At 35.8% G+C, this 22,947-nt stretch overlaps 1 protein-coding gene across 1 annotated transcript in view; it reads left to right on the forward strand.

The window, feature by feature from the left end:
* Nucleotides 1–22,947, forward strand: part of TENM2 (teneurin transmembrane protein 2) — a 3,493,894-nt gene that overhangs the window by 1,069,064 nt on the left and 2,401,883 nt on the right. Inside the window, exon 10 of the mRNA XM_054691588.1 lies at nt 6,581–6,647. The gene's annotated coding sequence lies outside the window, so the exon portion shown is untranslated. The remainder of the gene's footprint in view (nt 1–6,580; nt 6,648–22,947) is intronic.

Raw genomic sequence — 22,947 nt, forward strand, 5'->3', positions numbered from 1 at the left:
GCTTTAATGGTGATGCTTCCAAGTAGAAATTAGGTCTGAAGGATCTTGCATTTTTAATGACCTAATTTTAATTCCCAGGCTAGATACTCTGTTATCTCATTATGTCTGATTATTTTCTTTCTTATATAGTTTTGATATATATTTTCTACCATATACTATAGCTCCTTCAAGAGTATCTACTGAATTTTGAATTAGAAACTAAAATGGAATCTGTTTGAAATATTCACATCTGCATAGCTCATGTAATAACTTGAACACAGGAACAATAGCCCTATGAAACTGATGAAATCATTGATTTCTACTATATATAATGGTAACATTAAAAGCTGGGATTTTCAGCAAATAGAATACTAAATAATTAAATGCTCTATCAAATTAACAAAGAGCTTTTTAACTCTATGACCCTGAGTAGAACATGTTTATTGAGAAATGCCAATGAATATAAATATCTGCAAAATTTGGTAGCAAAGTATTCTATACTGATAGTCAAAATAACATCACAGCCTTGGCAGGATGCATCTGCCTTTCTTGCATATTAGGAGTAAGAAACATTAATGTAGAATAAGTAAGTTGATCAAACACTTTGTTCATTAGCCTACTTATCTGTCTAATTCTAAGTTAGACATATGATTAGAATACTGAACTTGACCAATGGTCCCCAAACACTGACTTGCTGCCTTACTGTAGCAAAATTACTTAGGGTTTTCAAAATACAGACACTTAAACAAGGTCTAGTGTTTGAGATCAGAAAGGAAGGCCATTCTAATCTTCGCAAGTGCTCCAATGATTTGGAAACCATTATAGTAAAATTGGACTTTAGGTAAGAAAGATGGGGCCACCATTGTTTTTGTCTTTCTATTTGATTTTGAGATTATTTAGTCTAGTCTCTTTATTGCTGAGAAGGAAACCTGTATGCAGAGAAATAAAGATATTCTCTTGGCATGTGCCCAGTTTACATTATGCCCTTTCCACCTTATTCTTTCTCACCCCTCTCTTTGAATATAGTCTGAAATCGATGCCATTAAGATATAATATGCATATTTTTTGCTCCAAGATTAGTTGGCTGCAAATCTGTGGTTTTATTTCTGAGTTTTCTATTCAGTTCCATTGATCCCTGTGTCTGTTCTTGTTCCAATACCATGTAGTTTTGATTATTATGGCTTTGTAGTATAGTTTGAAGTCTGGGAGTGTGATGCCTCCATTCCCTTCTTTTTACTCCCCATACACCCCCTACTCCTCACCAAGATAAAAACTGACTTAATTTTTGTCTTTAATTATTTGCCCTTTCTGAAGGAAATTCATATAAATGGATCAAACAGCAAAAAAAAAAAAAAGATATAATATGTCTGCCAAACTGTTTTTATTTATATCCTACTTGTTAGTTTAATAAAAACCAGTGTTATTAAGGAAAAAAACATAATAAAATTGTAGAGTTATAAGATATGAAAGAAAAGATAAAGAAGAGGAAGAGGAAATCCTACTGAGGAATAAACTCTACAAACTCAAATTTCTTATCTCCATCTTCTCTTGTATATCAGCTCTATTTGCAGAATTTCCAGAATGATCAAAATAGTATCAGATATAACCTTAAAAATAATGTTCCATATTAGTACAGGTCTTGTCTTTGTTCCTTCCATATGTTCTTTCACAAAAGTGACATCATGAGATTTATGTTGTTTTGTGAACTTTCTTTATTTCATTCAAAATTAAATCAAGAACATCATTGAGTCTCCTATCACATAATTTAAAATAACTGCCTTAATTCCCATTATATAAAAGTTACCATAATAAAATATCCTCTACTACTGGTCATCTGTTTTTCAATTGTTTGTTATCATAAGCAGTATTGTGACATAAATTCTTCTAGAAAATCCTTTATATCTGTGAGTATTCCATTAGGATACATTTCTAAATTTGGGAAGTATTAGAAATATGTTTACATTCTGAATGTAGGATGGATTAAATAATGATAATAAAAATCTAAGTCATTGTTTTATATAGAAAAACTAATTTCAGATAATTTGGTTCTTTTGGAAGGGAAGATAAATTGCAGACATACATATTTTGTTGACATTTATATTTGTAATGAAAATAAACATGTCAAATGCTTGCAAATTGTTAACATTTCAAAATTAAAGAATTCTTGGCAGCAGATTATACACTAAACATCATAGATTTTTGTCTTTCCACCTATCATCTAACTTCTAATTCTAATCTATCTATCTATCTATCTATCTATCTATCTATCTATCTAGTTATTTCTCAATCCAATAATTTGGGAATGGAATCTGGAGATCAGTGGTGATCTTCAGAAATTAAATTCACATTTTAGGAAAGGAACCTATATAAACTATCCCCAGTAGACAGCCATTCTCTTCATGAGTGAATAAATACAATCTAGGTGATGTCTAACGATCTGCAAAAATGATTATTCTTAACCGGCTCTTTTAAAAATATTATGCATGGTATCTTCTGTTTAAATTTGAAGACAAAAAAGAAATATAAAGCAAAAAAGAAGAGATAATAAGGAACAAGGGTGTGTGTGTGTGTGTGTGCATGCATGCATGCATGCATGCATGTGTGTGAAGCGGGGGGAAAAAACTATTTGATGAGGAACCTTTCTGGAAAGAATAAAAGAACTGCCCATCATCTAAAAGGAGAATGATTTGAAAAGTAGACTGGATTGAATGGAAAGAAGTTGTGTTTCCATTTAAATGATCCAAGTAATTCAGTACAAATGTTTTCTCCAAAGACTAAGCCTGTTGAAAATGGTGGTGGTGGGAGAAGTAATTGGTTAAGCACTTGGGGAGATTTGTAATTCCCCCAGAGAATCTGATAATACAGCTGAGACTTTCTGCCACATTCAAAGTCTCAGAGTTTTATCCTTGGACTTTTTAAAACATGGACTTTCAAAATTAGACACTGAGATGTAAGGAGTGTGGTGGAGTTGAAAGGAAATTGGATGGGGAATAAGGAGATTTGGTTTCGGTCTTGACTCTGCTACTCTATTAGCTAAGTGACCTTGGAAATGTCAATTAATTTTTCAATGTGCAGAGTTCTCATTTTAATGGAAATATTTAATGAACATTTAATTTATCTGTTAGGAATATTTGGCACACAGTTGGTGATTAATGTATCTCTTTCCCGAATCAAAATGATGTTGGTGTTTTCATTTCATAATATGGAAAGAATTTCTTAAATTCTCTTTTGTGTATTTTTGAGTTTCAACCATTGGCCTTTTAATGCTGTATTTGCTTAATAATTTATCAGTTTTTCTGGGTGAAATGCAGAGCTGACCATGTGAAAATAAAAAGTACCTTTAGAGTGAGCCTGTAGGGTCTAGGAGACTCACATATGGATCTGTATTCAGGCAGAAACCCAGACACGTACATGATTGGGGTTGGTCTGGAATATTAAGGATAAAACTGGGAATGAGACAATCTATACAGAGTTTGTTTGAATGCTAATAAATCATGAAATCACTGCTTCCTGGCTGTTGGGATTTGCTGCCTAAGAAGCCTGCAATTCAACAAGAATGGGGTTCCCTACAGAACTTATTTTGACTCTAACCAATATACTCCAGAGAGAAAAAGGCAGACAATGTGTTAGGGAAAAAAAAAACAAGGAGGTTTCAGAGATAGAAGGGATCCCTTGTTCCAGAATAGTTGTTATTTTAATATTAATCAATCCTTGGTGGCAGAATTGTGATGGCTGTATGAACAGGACTCCAGTCTGCACAGTTGACTCCTGAGTTAATTTACTTCTTTTAAGGGTTTCCTTGTGCACATTTGGTATTGTTTTTTTTTTTTTTTTTTTTTGTGTGTGTGTGTGTGTGTGTGTGCAGCCTCCCTACTGTGTCCAAGGCTAGTCAGACTCCCCCTCTGAATTTAATATACACTGACATGGCCTGTGTAGAGGGGTAATGCTACACTCAGGCACAGGGAGCAAGAACCACAGGAAACAGAGCCTTCATTGCTTTTCCCCTGTCCTGAGACTGTGGGAAAACCTCCCCAGAAAGAAAGGAAGAGGGAAAATACACAGGCCACCTGGGCTGAGTATAAGAGGCAGCTGAATCCAGAAACAATTCTTCCCATGCTACCATCTCTGGCTCCGCCTTTCCCCCACAAATCCTCACTGTGGAGTGAAACTAATTTAGCAAGATATCCCTGTTTCCTCTGAACAATGGTGAAAAAATTCCTATAGGACTTTATTAAGACAGACCCCAAAGTATTCATCAGGCCAGTGAGAGGAAAGAATCCTGCTGTGGCCTTTCTCACCACAACACCATTGCAATTAAAGAAGAAGCCAATATCAAACAGGCAGGTAACTTTATAAGCACACCAGGCATCTGCCCATGCCCAAGGCCACATTTTTAAACGAAAGAGTCATTATTTTTCCAGTGGTACAGGAAAGATGCTGCAGGACATACAGGTTAAATTGAAAGGCTTTATAAGTACCTTAGAAGGTTAACAGAATCACCTGAAGCCAGGTTCCTATCAGTTATGGATTCTATATTTTGTTGGAATTTGATGAGGTCCAAGGGGATGTTTGCAAAGGGGAGATGTGATTGGCCCCATAACTTGGCAGCTAGTTGGCTTCCCATGAAGAGATTATAACTAGTTCTTTCTTTTCCATGTGGATCTGGCATTCCTAAAACAATATGTGTTCCATGCCAATATGAACCGGGATGTTAATCAGCACATTTTCATTTCAGTAATGTGTTGAGTGGAAACAGGGCTGGAAAAGATGATGTGAGGTGTAAGTTGTGATTAGAAAACACAAAATGTGAATATGATTTTCCCTTAAAAGTGAAATTTTGGCAGAATATTTAGATTCAGAAATAAGCCAAGTTTAGCAAATTAGTGTTCTGTGTTATTATGGGCTGGGAAGGTAATTACTTCCATGTTCACTCTTGGACTCTCCCATAACTCCCTATTCCTAAATCTCCTTTACTATGTTCCTGATGGGAAATCTTAATCCTCATTTGTGTGTTTCATTTGTTAACCCTGATGAGGGTTTAGGGATTTAAGACACGTTTCACGTCAGTTGGTTTCTTACAAGAAAACCAAAAAAAAAAAAAAAAAAAGAGGGAAGATCACCAACTGTTCCCTTTGATCTTGGGAAGTGTTATGGCAAAAAAATTTTCTGTTACTCACAGTTCAATTTCACACTTTATACAAGGCTATCTTAGTGCTTTGGGGTTCAACAGATCAATTTAGACTGTGTATTTTTCTGTCTTTGTTTGCATTGTTCTTTTATCCAGCTGCAAGACTGCTTTTCTTTGAGGAAAATGTCAAATGGTGGTGAATTTACTCAATTAGCTTTGCAAATGTGTGTTTGACTTTCTATGGCATCTTTCTCCTCTTTTCTTTGTTGTATATTTCTTATATTTCAAAGGGGGACATCAAATAAATTCCTCTCTTGAAAGAATTAGCATTTTAATTCATAGGTGAGAGTCTGCAGTTGCGTTTCTGATTATGTTTTTAATTAAAAGACAAATACACATACATTCTTTTTCCCATTTGATTCAGTTATTCTGGATGTGAGGAAAGTACTTAGATTCCAGCTGCATTGAAGGAAATATTTTTTCATAAAATACCTTTATCCTATAAAGTAGCTGAACCAGTGGATTGTGCGTGGCCTTAAAACTACAAAACAACTCTTTTTCCATCTTGTTTGCATAAGCCTTTATAATTTTAGTTATAGGATCTGAAAATATATGAAAAGAATAATACATCTTTTAGCTTCAGTATCACAGGGATTGGGAAGGTATATTTGTTCTCTAATAAGATAAAATCAACAAAGCAATTATTAAAAAGCTTGAGCATGATTCTGGATTCTTCTTTAAAGGTAGAGAAAAGAAGAGATAGGCGAGGGTCAGAGGAATGGAGGTAAAATAGCAAAATGCCGTTTTATATTTTAAGTTTGCCAACCACAAACAGTAGTTTATTATCCTCATGAATATCTTTGTCCTTCTCTTAGTTCTTATATCTAATGCAAGGGAAAAAAAAAAAAGACATTCATCTTTGTTCCTTTTTCTATTTCCCCAAGTAGGCAAGAGGTGGGTACAGCACATGAAATACAATTGAAGGTCTTCAAAGGGCCACTTGACTGCTGAAGCTAAGCGCTTCTTATCTGTATCAGGATTCAGTTTCTTTGAAGTTAATTCAGAGATTATATTTCATGCCTTTAAAAATGCTTTAAATAAGAATGTGTATTATACCTTTTCCTAAAATCCTCTAGAACATCAGGTTGCAATGAATCTAAGTGGTTCAGTAGTTTCCATTGTAACCACGGGGTCAGGGAAGAATCACAGGTTTTGAGGTCCCTTCCTCCTTTACTGACAGGAGAGTGGAACCACTGAAAACAATACTTTCATCTTTTTTTTTTCTCATTAGCCTTCAGTTTTGCTCCCCAGAACTGAAAAAAAAAAAGTGTTCTTCATCATGGCATGGAGACTTAGCCTAATAAAATACACCTGACGTGCACTGCTTTCTACGGGTAACTAACTGATTGACTGGAGTCTCCAGGTGTTATAAAGTGTCTTGGAAGCTATGGTAATAAAGGTATTTTTCCCCAGGTTCCCCAGAAGGAAGACTGGTCACAAAGAGGAAAGAGGCTAACTGCTGAAAGTAAATCTGCTCAAGGTTAGTAGCATGTCTGGCAACTTTGATTTGGGAAAACATTGATTTTCCCATATAAAGCTTTGCATTTCCCATAGAAGGGGGACTGAATAGCAGAGCAAAATATTTGAGGAGCTGATGCAGTCAGCATGTTGGTCTGAGTTTTTTTTATTTCCATCTAAGTAGGGGAAGAGAGAGGCTAGATGTGCCCAAAATAAATTAGAAGAGAGGAGTCATGTGTGTACTCCCAAGAAAGTCAATAACCTGTTGGGAAATGTGTAAAACTGTTGCAATTTGAGTGGTAGATGGCAGAGATCAGGGAAGACAGAAGACAAATCCCAGGGGTGAGCTAAAATGTGAAGTCATCTATTTTTTTTTGAAGTAACTTTAAAACATTAGTCAACATGGAGAAAATATATATCTTGAAATCCTCATACTTAATTCACATTGAATAGGTTTGTATTTTGCATTATATATAAGATTGGGGGTTGGTGAGTCATAATTTTTCATTGCTTGGTGCCCCAACATATCCTTAAGTCTCCTTGTGTGAGATGTCATTCATTTAAAGTTGATAGAATTGTAATAAATGTGCAACTCAAAACAGTTTCAACTTAAGTTCATTGTGTTAAATAAAATAATGTTTAAATTAAAGATTATTAACTGTAAAAGTCATCCTCAGGAATGCATTATCACTCTAGACCTCTTTGATAATTTCTTAGTGTGCCTATAAGAGCTGTGATTTTTTTTTCTTAAGCTACTTAAAAAGTCCTATAATGAAGCAACTATGGAAACCTTTTAGAGATATGGTAGAGATAAGGTAGAGGTATTTTATTTTAATTTATGTTTTCTATTACTTCTTAAGAAAATGAGTTATTGACTTAGAAACATAGTTTTTTTAAGCTGCCATATAGAAATGGAAAATTTCTTCCAGCAATTAAAGGATAATATCAACCATTAAAATAAATGCAAGTATTGTCAAATCTTAATATACTATATGCTTACTTCGGTAAATATTAGTTCTCATTTAGAAAATACAATTATTCAATCAATTACTAATTAAAAAAGGCAAATGGTAAAATACTTGAAAATGTTTTAATCTATATTTATTGAGTCATTGCTATGCCAGGTTATGTTCTGGGGGTGGGGAAGGTGAAAGATTGAAAAACAGGTTAAGATACCTGCTCTACTTGAGTAAATAATATAGGAATGGGGGTATAATAACAAACACTGACGATAGTAAATAAGTCAGTCATATACTCCCTTAGGAGATGATAAATACTATGGAACAAAAGAAAATATAGAGCACAGAGAGAGGATGGAAGATTGCCAGAGGAGGGGGAAGATTGTGGGCAAATTGAATGTGAAACAGGTGAGGGTAGTTTTCATTGAACAAACAACAGGGCTGAGGCAGGTGATTAAGCAAATAACCTGAGGAAGGGCATTTCTGGGAGAGAAACAGAGCAAAGGCCCTGAAGGAAGAGCATGCTTGGCCTGTCCAAGCAAAATAAAGTAGCCAGCGTCACCCTCTAAGGGTGTAACTGTGCTAGGGCCAGATCAGATACCTCTGGGGATTATTTGACTCTATTCTGAGTGAAAGGGGGAGTTTCCAGCAAGATTAAATTAGAGAATAAAATGACTTCAATTTTAAACATACTGAGTTGCCGCTGGGTGGATGAGGAGAGAAAAGGCAGTCCAGGAAGTAGGTTATGGAGAGTCTAGACAGCAGGATGTGATGTTTTAGAGCAAAGTAGCCCTCTCAGTGAATCAGGGAACAGTTGTCAAATTCTGAATATATTTTGAATTTAGAGGCAGTGAACTTCTAGTAGATTGGAAGTAGGAGGTGAGAAAATCAAAGGAAGGTTGGCATGAGCTGAAAGGATGTGTGAGTTGCAGCCATCAGCTGAAATAGGATGCTACTAGTAGAACAGGTTTTGGTGTGGGTTCAGTAGTACATGTTTGGTATTGATAGATTAATATCTATGACTGACAATGCTGCAATTTGAGAGGGAAAGGTCTGAGCTACAGCTGGAACACTTGGAGTTGTTGGCATATTGATGGATTTTAAAATGGATGATATTACCATAAAAGTGAATTAGAAAGTTCCAGTGACTGAGTCCTGGGGTTCTCCAATGTCAAGAAAATGTAGGTAAGATAAATAATAGGGCAAAGGAAGCAGCACATGAGGAAGGAAGAAAATCAAGTGATTTTGGTATTCGAGAAGCCAAGTGAATACAGTGTTTCCAGAAATGAGTGATCATCTCTGTCAAATGCTATAATTGTTTGAATAAAATCAATGTAGTAAAATGTGAAGGATTGAAATAGAGTTAAAGAACATGAAACAGAATTTTCTTTGCAAAGAGAATCAAAGAAATAGGATCTAGATTAATTTCCAATGGCTGCCATAAAAAACTATCACAAAATTAGTGACTTAAAATAGCATGGATTTAATATATTACCATTTTGGAGGTTACTTGTCAATAACAAGTCTCACTACTCTCAGATCAAGGCATCAGCAGGACTATATTCCTTTTGGTGATGCTTAAGTGAATTCCTTTCCTATCTTTCTGAAATCTACCTCCATTGCTTGCCTCTATTACCCATCTTCAAACTACCTACATTGGGCTGGTTTCTTATGATGCCATCTCTTTTCTTGATATTAGGCTGCAGCTTCTTGTTTTAAGGACCCATGTGTTTACACGGAGTGCTGCCAGATAACCTAAGACAATCTCCTTGTTTTAAGGTCATATCTTCAAGGTTAATTCTCTTTTGCTATGTTATCAAATGTACCAATAGTTTTCAGGGATCAGGCATTGGGCATCTTTGGAAATTTCATTGCTCTGTCTGTCACAGTGTGGCAGCTAGAAGAGAAAGGCAAATCAAGAGATTTTTTTCTGGGCCTCCCCTGGTGGTGCAGGTGGTTGAGTGCAGCACTGTGAGGCTGTCCCCAGCCTCTGCAGCGCCTGGTTGGATCCTGGCCAGCCAGCAAGGGTCTCACATGGTGCAGCAGACCTCTCCTGTCTCGCCCGCTGCTCCCCTCAGCAGTGTATTTCATCAGTCTGCCTGTTCCGTTCCCCGCTCTGTCTCTGGTGAATCCTCGAATCCTCTCACCCTCCCGCTCATCTGGCCTGTACCCCTGTTCTTGTATAAATAAATAAATAAATAAATAAATAAATAAATAAATAAATAAATAAATAAATAAATCTTAAAAAAAAGAAAGATTTTTTTTTCTTAGTAAGGTAGTGATAGCATGTTTTTTATGTTGTTGGAAATAATTCAATGGATACAAAAAAAAAATCAATGTCAGGGAAATGAATGGCTGGAATGCTGTCCTTGAATAAACCTGATCAGATGTCATCTGCACATGTTTGAAAGTTAGCAGGGAGTTTGAAGTTAGCAGGGAGTATTGCTATTTTTATTTTTTATTAAGAATATATTTAGAGCACTTTTAGATTCACAGCAAAATTGATGGGACAGTACAGAGATTCCTTATGTATCTCCTTCTTCCACCTATGCATAACCTCCCCCATTATCAACATCCCTCACCAGAATGGTGCAATTGTTAAAACTGACAAACCCACACTGATTCATTATCTTCACTCAAAGTGAATAGTTGGATTATGGTTCAGTCTTGATTTTCTACATCCTGTGTGGTTGAATTGCATGTATTCACTATTACAGTATCATTTCTAGTATTTTCACTGCCCTAAAAATACTCTGTGCATCACCTATTAAATCCTACATTTTTCCTCAATCCACTTTCTTTTCATTGTCTCCATAGTTTTGCCTTTTTCAGAATATCAAATGTTGGTATCATACAGAACGTAGCCTGTTCACATTGGCTTCTTTCACCTACTAATATTCATTTGTTTCCTCCATGCCTTCTCAAGGATTGATAATTCACTTCTTTTTTTTTTTTTAAAGCACTGAGTGTATCTGGTGATAATTTATCTTTTCAACAACTGAAGGGCATCTTGGTTGCATCCAAGTTTTGACAGTTTGGAATAAATCTGCTATAAACATCCATGTATGAGCTTTTGTGTGGACATAAAATTTCAAAACCTTTGGATAAATACCAAGGAGCATGTCTACTGCTGGGTATGTTTAGTTCTGTAAGAAACCACCGCACTGTCTTCCCAAGTGTGGCTGTACCATTTTACATTCCCACCAGAGATAATTGAGAGCTGTTGCTTCTCTGAATCATTGCCAACATTTGGTGGCAATGATTCTAATAGTTGTATGGAACATTGCTATTTTCTTTATGACAATAGGCAAGGAAGAAGAATAAGAGGGTACATCTGCAAGTACAGGTGGTGGTGGTAGTGGTGATATATGCGAGTGGAAATCATCGTGGTTGTCAAGCTAGAAAATAGTCATAATAGAGAGAAAGAATAGATTGGCCATAAAGTTATATGATGTTTGCCTGGCAGCAATTAATGACATACCTTGAAATTCCTGGGTATGAATCTAACATGCAACCAACAAATAATAATGTTAGCTTTTCTTTAGGTACATTCAGCTTCATGTGTGAAAACATAGCTTAGGTAAATTGCTGGATTTTATGAAGTTATGATTTTGTCATGCAAGAGTTAAAAAGGACAAGGGAAGGGAAAGTATGTGAACAGGAGATATAATGTTTGCCTCTTAATGAGGAAGATGGGAAATGAGGAGAACTAGTGGATGAGGGATTATGAAAAGTTGATAAAATGAAAAACTTGAAGTCCCTTGAGGTGGGAGAATCAAAGAATTTTGACTAAACTAAGACCAAATTTAGACAACATATTGAGTCAACATTTTCAACTGCTATATTGTGTCTGGATAATGTCTAACATATTTTCACTTGATCCTCTCAAATTTGCATGCAGCAGCATTTACTGTGTTTCATGTAAGATTGTTATACAATATAGGTTCAAATTTGTCCAAAATAATCAGGGAATTTGAAAACTTCAGCTCAATTTCACTTTTTCATCTTTAATTTTTGTTACCTGTTGCATATATTCACCTCTAAAGGAGTGTCTGTTTACATAACTTTTTGTGCCTTAGGAGATTTTTACTTATTTTCAGTACTGATTTGAACTTGAGGGATCGATATTTATGTTGTTTTATCACACACAATTTTTTGTTCGATTCCACTCATCATAATTTTATGAGGATCTGGTTAATTAGGAAATTAATGTTTATCTTTAGAAAATACTGTTCGCTGAAGTAATTGTGGATCTTATGTAATGAATCATGAAAGCAACAGTGTCTATCATTTGGAAACTAATATATTCACTCAATAAAACTACCTGAGAAATATGTGTTGAGATATTTGGGAACAATTCAAAGTTTAATGGCTGTTCAATGATAGATGTAAATTTGTTGGATTGAATAGATATTTATTTTCATATCTTTTAGCAATATATACACGATCATAGGTGAGGTAAGATGTGTGAGATTTGTTTTTATGTACTGCAACAAGGAGCAAGCAAAAGGTGTGTGAGTGTGAGTGTGTGTGTATGTATGTATGTGTGCATGGGTGTGAATGCATGTGTTCAGTGTGGATGGGTTTGTGTGTTTGTGGGCATGCATGGGAGTGTGTATGACTGTATGTAATGTGTGTGTTTATTTGTGTGTGCTGAAAGTGTGGGAGAGAGTGCTAAATGGAGGTAGTGGAAGAGCAGAAAATTGTTGAGGTTGAAGAATGGTGATATACATAGGGTTTCTTCTAATTATTATTTTTAGAGAGATGTTTGAGAGTAAGGATTTTTCTTCTTGTTATCTTTTTAAGTCTGTTTGAAATTTTCAATTGTCAAACGTTTGAGAAAGCAATTCCTAAAATACCTCATACATTCATGATAGTTTTCATGAATTCGTCATCCTCAAGGGCAGCCTGATTTTAGAGGTGACCTGACATCAGACCTAATGCAAGTGGCTGAATGTGTTTAGAAAGTTGTTCAAGTGGAGTTAAATGCTTAGACACCCCCAATCAACAGCAAAAGGATAATTATCTACTACAACTATAACATTTCAAAGGCCATATCTTCACAAATGCATTTTCTTCTGTGTTTCATACCCCTTGAAATATTGAAGAATATCTCTAAGGTTCCCTCCATCTGTCTGTGATTCTGTCACTTCAATGCAAAGACTTTTAAAATATATCAACTTTTTGAAGAGCAGGAGACATGTATTTCAAGATGGATGCCTTCATTTCGACTCTGATTGATTTTTTAAAATAACAGTCATCATTTTTAGTGCTCCTTTAATTTGATGGTGGATTAATATTGTTTGACCTGATGATAGCAATCATCAATCTGTGTTGGTCCTTTGACTGAAATGCTTTGTCACCTGCAGTAGGTTGGGGTCAGCATTTGACCTCCATAGTCACATCTAGGTTATTAAGTTAAACAGTATTTTCAATTTTACAGAAATATCATTTGACTTGACAAAAGAGGAAAACAGACTCATAAATAAGTCTCCTAGGTCCATACTCCATTTGTTCAAAGAATGGATTCCACAAGCATAGGGGCCAGTCACTGGACTTAAAAGACTGAAACAAAAGCCTGTTGATTGGGAAATCAAATATCTGCCAATAATTTGAGTACACTTTATGTAACAAAATTATGAGAATGTGTCCTATTCATTTAATTTGAAGTCAACCTTTAATAACATAATATATATTTTGATAAATTTTATTTGAGCAGACTAAAATTTATGAAGAATTGAGTTCTGTAGGGCATAGTGTTTTTATATGCAATTCACCTAAAACTTTACAATTTCATTCATCTCTATCCCTTGCAAGCTTCATCCTGAAAGTGAAAGGATATGACCTGTCTGTTGCATTTCATAAACCACTACAATATGCAAGCTGTATCCATCAACTACCAGAATATTAGTGCATTTTACAAATCATCACAGTTCAACATTTAATTCTCTTAACAGTAACCCATTAGAAATCATCTTTGCACATAAGGGCATGCTGATTTGGACAAACAAGTACTTTCTGTCACTAGAAGAGGTGTAGTGCAGAGACACCCACTATAATAAGTGGCGGATACTAGAATTTTGAACCCAACGTTTGCACTTTCATTTTGGGTGATACAAATAAAAATGATTCCAGAATTAGTTATGAATCCAAAGAAAGTTCTGATTCATAGTCTCAATGGAACTGAGAATCTACAGTCAATGAGAAAATAATTGTTGGGTGCATTGTGTCATTTTTTTTTTCTTTCCATCTCTCCACTTTTCCCATAATTGGAAATTATCTAATTACATCTGTAGTGAAAGGTAATTATAATTCTTATCATTGACTTTTAAAATTAGTCTTTTTCTCCAATAAATAGTATTTTTTTAACAGCTCATCTTGCTACTCTGGGTATACCAAAAAGGATATCAGAGCAATATCTCTAACTTTAAAGCTATTTAGGTAGGGGAAAATAAAATTGATCAGTATAAAAAGTCATGGAAAAAAAAACAGTAAGGTCACTATCCATCTCTAAAAAAAGGCAAAAATTCTCAATCTACTTTTCTGGAAAATATAAAAATGGAAAACAACTCTTTTAGAATTATTTCACAAAAATTTTTCTCCCTCCTCTTGCTCCTTTCTACTTTCTCATTCCCATACTTTCTTTTTTTCTTATTATCATTTATGTATATTTTTAAGTGCGGTGACATTAGCATCCCCTTCCCCCATGAGATGTCACCACCATAGTGTTCCCACCACCCAATAACCTAAAGTCCACCACCATAGTTCACTGTACTTCCTTTCCTCTTTGTTCTGACCCTTCCCCACCCCTTTTCCCACTGGATGCTTCAGTTCTATAGTCATTTTTTAAGCTTGTCTTTATCTGTACCTTGGTTTGGCTTCTGCATATTCCACAGAGTAGTGACACAATCCAGTATTTGTCTTTCTCCTTCTGACTTACATCACTCAGCATTATCCCTCCCAACTTCATTCCATGTTTCACAAATGAGTTTATCAGTTTTGATTACTGACTAATACTTCATTGCATGTATGTATATGTGTGTATACCCATATATATTTTATACATACATTTATACCATATCTTCTTAATCCACTCATTTGTTTTGGGCACTTAGGTTATTGCCATAATTTGGCAATTGCAAATGGCACTGAAATCACCATGGGAGTACAAGCCTCCTTTTGAACTAGTATTTTTGAATATTTCAAGTAGATATGAGGAGTGGAATTACTGGGTATTATTGTCCCTCTGGTGACTTTGGCGATTTAGAATGGCCTTTAAACATATTGTTTGTATATCATATAAAGAGACTGTATTACTTACCATCATATTACTTGGGACAAGCTCAGAAAATTTTCAGCATTTGTAACATTTAAACAATTCCTCTGTGGTGTTATAAAATACTAAATGAGATAATAGCAGAAATTTGATTTTTTAGAAAAAACTTTGCTTTAGAAATGTGTTGTTCAATTTGTTTTTACTGAAGAATGAATGCTTAAAATAATTCAAAGTCACTGAACAAAGGCACTAGCTCTAGCTACATGCATGCATGCATGCATCAGTCCATCCATATGGTAATTGTGGAACTAGCATTTGTTGCTCATTGACACAGTGAAAACACCATGATTCACTCTTTATCATGGGGAATAGCAACAGTTTTAGGCAGGTAGCTATTTGGTGATATCTTGGAGGGAAATTGACCAATCTAGCCATGCTGAGCTCTGATCATGGTTTCTGAACCCACATCCACATCTTCTGAGGAAAGCTTATATCTGACCTTTATCTTCCAAAGGTTATGAATCAAATGCATTTGCATTTATGTAAATGAAGTTATGAATCAAATGCATTGAGAATTTATCATGACCAAGTTTTGGAGTTGTCTTGAGAAAGGCTTGCTAATTGCTTTGATTTCACTCCTTAGAAAGCTGCAACATTTTATAGACTGTACTGCTAAAGTTAGTGTATTATGATAGTTAAGAGTCAGGGAGATCTGGGTATGAATTAAATTTTCTCCTTAATCATTATATGACCTAGGGCAAAATAATACTGAATCTTTTGGAAGTTTTGTTTCCTCATCTTCAAAATGATTGATTCATTGAGTTATTTTGAGAATTCAATGAGACAAGGTTTGAATAGCACAATATCTAACTAGTGGAAATGCCAGAAAAAAAAAAAAATGTTAGTTTTGCTTCAAGGGATATCAAGCTTTCCAGCCTGGTAAAATCACTGGTAATTTTCCACTCTCTATTGGATCAGAGGGGGCATCATGAAACATGACTTCTAGAAATTTGGCCTGCTCTTAGTATTCAGAGGGCCCTGGAATGGTTAGATTTTGGAAGCTGTTCGACCATCCCTAGTTGATCTAGTTCTCTGCACCCCGCTTTACCCACAAATATGCTCACCAACCACACTACGACCAAGCTTGTCCTAGTTTGTTCTGATTTGCACACTTTATTCAATATTTGAGGGTACAAGAGGAGAATGACACAAAAATGTTGAATTTAGATTGGGTATTAGACATTTCTGTCATGGAGTCCAATGCCCATGATCTGTCTCATGGGGTTCCTAGATGACTGCCTCTCACCCACCCCAGCTTGTCAACACTTCACAAATTTTTCATCAAATAGAAAGTAGCGTATTCTTGCTATTCCTTCATTCAAGTCCTAGTTCCTGCCTCGAGTGAAAACTATATATTCACAGAGATGTAACCTAAATCCTTAATTGACCATGCTCTAAAGTATTTTCTATGAGTGTAAAAATATTACAGTGTTGGCTATTCTCAAATACGAGAAGACTTGTACCAATAAGAAATTACTTGGGTGAGCTTCCTTAATTAAAAGCATGGGTTCTGTAGGACATACACCATTATACATACAAGTGTATGCATGCATGTGTTTATGTAGGTAGAATTGGCCTACCTAGTGTTGCATTTTGTAAACCTGTAGAATATAAAATCAGTACTAATAAATTACTAGCATTTATAAGTGATTTCTGTTATCTTCACTCCAAATATTGGCAATAAAAATCCTATTTTTATTCTATAAAGATATCTGTCTTCCCTGGGATCCCAGGGTTGGTGGTGCTGGTGGTAGCAGTAGTAGAAATAGTAGCAGCAGCAGCAGTAATAATAAGATTTGTTTTTTATGCCAACCAGTTTGTCAAGAATCTATAAAAGGACAGCTCTGAAAAATGAACTATAGCTGTCCTAGTGACCATGGAGGTCATTTCATCCCCCCTCCTACCACCACCATATTCCAAATCACAGTCAAATAACTTTGAGATCTGGGAGAATGGATGGGTTGGAAGTAGCACATGTCACTATGAGCATCTCAGGAAGAGCAGCAGACAGCACTCTAGAAGTCTGCCTTGCCTGATGTGGTGGCAACTACTCCAAGTTAAAAATTCCTTCACCACAGAATTTCTCTCTTTTTTTTTTTTTAATAAGTAGACTTGGGCCTCCCCAGTAGTGCAGCAGTTGAGCTCTGGGTTGCGAAGCTGCCCGCAGCCTCTGCAGCACCAGTTCGATCCCTGGCTGCTCCCGGCCACCAGAGGAGGGTCCCACATGGCGTGCAGACCTCTCCTGCTGCCCGCTGCTCCCCTCAGCAGTGTACTTTGATCCTTCTGCCTGCTCCCCGCTCTGGCTCTGGTGAATTCTCTCACCCTCCCGCACTTCTGACTGTACCCAGTGCTTGTATAAATAAATAAATAAATCTAAAATAAATAAATAAATAAGTAGACTCATTTTTTGGGAATTGATAATATTGATGAACTATGTTTCATTATCAGGAGTGTGAATCAAGGAAAAAGTAGTCTGATATTTGTCTCCACAGATGACTTGTGCTGGGTTGGAAAGGTAGATCTTTTGCATCCCTTTGGGGAAGACAAACATGCCTGGCTGACAGAGAGAGAGAAGGAAACATTCTTCTTTCTCAAACTATGGAATTTGGCTCCTATAATATGTGAAGTAGGGGAGTTTTGGTTTGTGGCTTCCCTTCTCATCCCTTCATCAGCATCTAGCCTTCTGTACTCTCCTTAGCTACATCCTCCTCCTCCAGGACTCAGGTTCTCTTCACAACTCTACTGCCAGACTTACTATTTAGAATCCAAACTCAATTCCCATAACAAGATCCATTCTAGGAAATCAGTGAAGCCCCGTTTCTATGATAGTGCAGACTTTAGCAGTTTCCTGGTTGAAGTCTCTTTTTTTTTCAGTGTTCCCTCACTTTTTAAATATGGTGTTAAGTGAGCTACATTCTGATTGCTGGGTCAGAGGAAGCCAAACATTTCTAAATGGCCAAAAAGTCCTTCTCCTCGGCACACAGGCAGAAGCTGAGGTAGTCAAGCTCTTGGATTACTTCTTCCTTTCTGTTCTCATTCCACAGCATTGTCTTTGTTCCCACATTAATCTCAGTTATATTGGCCAGAAATAGGCCCACTTTAATTTTAGTACCTGACAAGTCTGTTCTTTCCAACAGAAATTTGCATGACAAAAATTACCACAAGGGGTTTCTTAAAACAAAACTGTAAATCTTTCAAAATAGATATGCTGACTCCTTTAAAACAGAAAAACACACACTAGACATATTCGATATAATTAAAACAAGTAAAATCTATAGGATCAGGATCTAAGCCAGTCCCCTTGACAAGTCACTAACTTTTATTTAAAGCCTTCCTATTTTAATGTCATTCTTTTGTGAAAGATAGAAAAGATGTATTAGTAAGAAACTAAAAAAAAAATAAAAAAAACACAATCAAGGGCAAAAGCAGTGAAATGATTGAAGATGCGTTCTTCAATCTGTAGGGTTTACTGGGATTACTTAGGCTAGACAAAAATCCATGAAGGTCATAATGACATTTTTATCATTTCAGACTGATGTATGCCATTTTTTATATTGTCTTTGCAATATACATTAAATTTTTAAAGAGTGAGCTATTATATTAAAAAGCAATGATTTAAAAATTTATCAGCTCCACCCTTCTGTAATTTAATAAGGATTTTTATCTCCATCATTTAGAAATCAACTAAGAATTTATGTCTTAAATTGCTAATATGGTGCCTTCTACAGGTGAAAAGTAAGTAGTTTGTGCCAATTTATTTTTCATTTCTAGAAGCTATAGTTAATTAGCAACACATGAAAAAACTGTCAAGCTTATGTGATATATAAACACCTTAACAAGTCAACATTCTGCACTTTACAGAAGCTATGAAAACGTTTACTTAGAAAATTACTTCATAAATCACATGCGCAATAATGATTAAATAACCGACCTTTATTAAGTTCTTATGTGCTAAGCACTGGAACCAAAATATCTCACTTAAATATCATATTTGAATATCATCTATTGCATATTATATCTCATTTAAATTTTACAGTACACTTGCTTTCTGGCAAGGACCTTGTTAGCACTCTAAGAAGAGAGCACAGAAGGCAGACAAGTAGACTGGTTTGGGGGTGGGGTGGATCTCAGAAAAAACCCTCCTGAAATGGATTATCCTAATTTCATAAATTGAGACCGAAATTTGCAGAGATCAAGGAACATGCTCTAAAAGGCAAAACTAATAAGCAATAGAGATGGAACTTACCTGCAAATCTGTCTGAAGCCTAAACCTATGTTCTATTTACTAGCTATCCCTGCTTCCCACGTCATAGTTATCTCAGCACTTCCTCAGAGAAGAGGCAGCTACTTCCTGTAGGATGCAGACATGAAAATATTATTATAGTACAACAGACATCATATGTTAAAATAGTAGTTCTGATCCAAAAATTGAAGGTACATATTTTAATTGTGATTATGAAACATATTAAAAAGACATCATTTTGCAAGAGTGGGGAACAGCTCTTTGAAACTCATCACTAATCATGCTTAAACCCACATTAGCTACTATTATTGAAGACTTGAGACCACCCTAGCACATCACAACCTAAGGAGTAGGGGAACTTTACCTTGTTTTCTGTTGTTTGTTTCTCCTTTTCTTTTGATCTCAATTTGCATTTAAAAAATTATGCCGTGTCACAGACAAGAACATTATCCCACCATCTCTCTCCTGTTTTTTTCTTGGTGTTTATGTGTGTAGGAGAGGGAGGATAGGAGTGAAATGTGGAGCTAAATCCATCTTTTATTTTTTTTCTTAAAAAAGGCACTCAGGAATATAAATGTGTTCTTTTTAAAAATTGAAACAGTTCTGAACTAATGTGTGTTAGTGAAAGGAGGGAGTAGGAAGGCAGAGAAATCAGAACTGCTGGCGAGGACAGAGGTAGAGACAAAAAAAGGACAGTGTGGGGAGGAGACATCTTATAGAAAGAAGGGGGAGGTGATGTCTTATAGAAAGGGGGGAAGGACTTCTTGTAGGAGAGGGGGGTGCCTTCCTGCAGGAGTAAGGAGTGGAGGAACCACATGGGTGGTTGAGAGAAGACATTTCTAACCCATGGACACAGATTTCCATGGTCACTTTGGGGCACATAAGCTATGATCCACATAAATATTACCCCCTGGGAGGCTTCTTGAAGGGTGTGTGCTTTTCTCTCAATTGTTGCAGACTCTCTATAAGTATTTCATTTAATCTTCCATTTCATTAAACCTCTATTTAACCTTCACCCTGCCATCATCCTTTGTCTGGGATGCATCTCTCCCTCGCTGTAAAATTGTCTTATCTCCATAACCTGTCTTATCTCTATAAAGGATAAAATTGTCTTATCTCCATAACTTTTCATCCAAAACCTTAATGTTTTATGCAAAGCTTCCCCTGACCATCCCACATCCCACCCAAGCTCCTTAAAGAACACTCTGCTCCCAATTCTTACATGATCCTTCTGTCTCTCCTCCAGACATTAGCCATAGTGTTTGAAGATGTTTGTAGACTTGTCTGCCCCCACTAATAAATTCTAATCCCCAGCCAGGGAAGGCCTGAAAAATGCCTATTTCTCTTTCTTCTTCCTCTCAAGCATCACCTTCAACACAAAGTTGCTACTCAGGAAAGACTTCTCACTCCTAAGAAAACTGCGAGGTTTTTTTTTTTTTTTAAGATTGTACTGCTAAATTTACTGTATTATAATGGCTAAGATTCAGGCAGATCTGGGTATAATTAGATTTGTTCCTTAATCATTATATGACCTAGGGCAAAATACTGAATCTTTTGGAAGCTTTGTTTCCTCATCTTCAAAATGATTGTAATGATTATAATCACTTCATTGAGTTATTTTGAGAATTCACTGAAGCAAGATTTGAATAGTACAATGTTTGACTCAGAAATGCTGGGAAAATTTTATTTTTATTTCAAGTGATAACAAGTTTTCCAGACTGGTAGGTCACTGTTGATTTTCCTCTCCTTATAGGATAATGGGGATTGTCATGACCCATGACTATGTTTCCATCTCAAATACAAAAGAACTAAGAGTTGAGCCTGAGTCAGGGGATGGAGGGAAAAAGCAGACTATTTATGTATCCCTGCCCTTCCTCTCTCGGGTGCCTCCCCCAAATCTGGATATTCACCAAATGTCTTGTCATAAGATGTAGTTCTTGAGTTCAAGTTCAATTTATTTTTAAGGTCAATCCCAAGGCCTTGAAATGTCTTATTTGTATGCCCACAGACTCATATTTAGCATGTATTCCCTTTAACCTGTATCCTGTGTTCCATCAATCTCACACCCCTGGGGGTTCCCAGAATGTGGCTGTCTGCGATCTCTTTCTGTATGGAGTACTCCACGTTTTTCTTCCTTCCCATCTATTCAACTTCCAACTTGTTCAATCTTCAGTACTTCCATCTGAAACTTCCACATCTAGACTATCGTTTTGCTGTCAAGGGAGCTATCATTGGCTTGTGTTTTTTTTCCTCCTGCAACAAGCTGAGTGGTTCATTGGATAGGTCTGTAATGGTTGATTCTCACAACCTGGCATAGCCCAGCCTTGCTGGTTGGTATTCAAGAATTTCCTGTTGAAGGATGAATACAGGAATTCCTTTCATATTTGGTGCCTCTCTACATATTTAGTACCTCTCTACATATTTGGTGCCTCTCTACCTTAGTAGAAACTACTTCCAACATCTGAATCTTCCACTCCTAAAGCAAAAGACCATGGAGATCATTTAGAGATATGTGTTCTGCTATATTTGTTGATTTTAATTACTAGCCCTTGGATGCCAGTAAGAGGACTGGCACATCTGGAAGGGAGGGAGAAATCATCTATTTTTAGTAAAATGGCCATTACTGAGAAGGAGTGAATGTGTGGTGCTTAGAGGTCAGATGTGCTAAAGATTACTTACAGTTTCATTTGGTTTTTGTTAAAAATTTAAAATGAGATAGGGACTAAAGACTGGCTCACACTGTATCCATTTCACCCTGGAGCTATAGCTCAAAAGATGAGCTTTAATATGAAAAGGAAACATAACAGAAGAAACTATTCCCAATTCCATTGGCACACTTCTTAGTATATGCCATTTAATTTTGCTTTTTTAATTCCCAGTTTTTTCTAAAATGAAGTTTTGTGTTTTTTGCCTTGTCTTATAATTTATATATTATATCATTTCAAATGGCACAATATATCTGAAATCATAAGTATTGCACATTGGATGTAAAGTTGCAGTTTCTTTTTATTCATGGAAAAAATTATTTGGCAACTTCAAAAGTCTTAAAAAAAACTTATTTAAGGGGTTAGATGATTAGTGCATATAATGATAATTAGAATTCCAGGCTTTTGATTTATTAGGATTGGCCCTTTGGCAATTAGAATTTATACTATTTCAGTCTTGTAACAAATTTGTTTCAGTCTTGTAACAAATTTTCTTAAATGCCACAAAATATAGACTATTACGAATATCACGAGACCATGAGCAGGTGCCTGGGGTCCTCACTGAGTATTTATTAACTAGCTATGTAAAGAATGACAACTTAAACATGCCACAACCTTTCAATTTCTTCAATTTGTAGAATACAGCTGAATGAATTGTCTCTAAGAGAGCCTCCTTATTTAAGAAGGATGGAAATAATTTGAACCACAAAAAGAATATGGGAAAGGTCAGATACCAGAAAAAATCACCACCATTGATAATGCCCTGGGCATTTATAAATTTCACATTAGATTTTCACCCTTTGTTTTGAGTGAGGAATTAAGGAGAGAGTACCCCAGGAATCAACATTTATAGAACATATATTAGTCTATTAGCTGATAGAACAGATTCCCTGATTAGTGTGTTTTCATTTGATCTACATAAATCAACAGGGTAGTGTTAGTATCCCCAAAGACAGATTGAAAAATAGGTATTTGTTTGTACATCTTAACATGCTTTTCTTCACATGCTTTGCAATCCATTCCAAAATGTTATCGATGGATAACCTGAGCTAGTAGGGATCAGCATCTGGTAAATTTTA

This window comes from Talpa occidentalis, unplaced genomic scaffold (genome assembly GCF_014898055.3).
Source record: "Talpa occidentalis isolate TD23 unplaced genomic scaffold, MPIMG_talOcc4v2.1 talOcc4.9, whole genome shotgun sequence".
In the NCBI taxonomy this organism is placed as follows: Eukaryota; Metazoa; Chordata; class Mammalia; order Eulipotyphla; family Talpidae; genus Talpa; species Talpa occidentalis.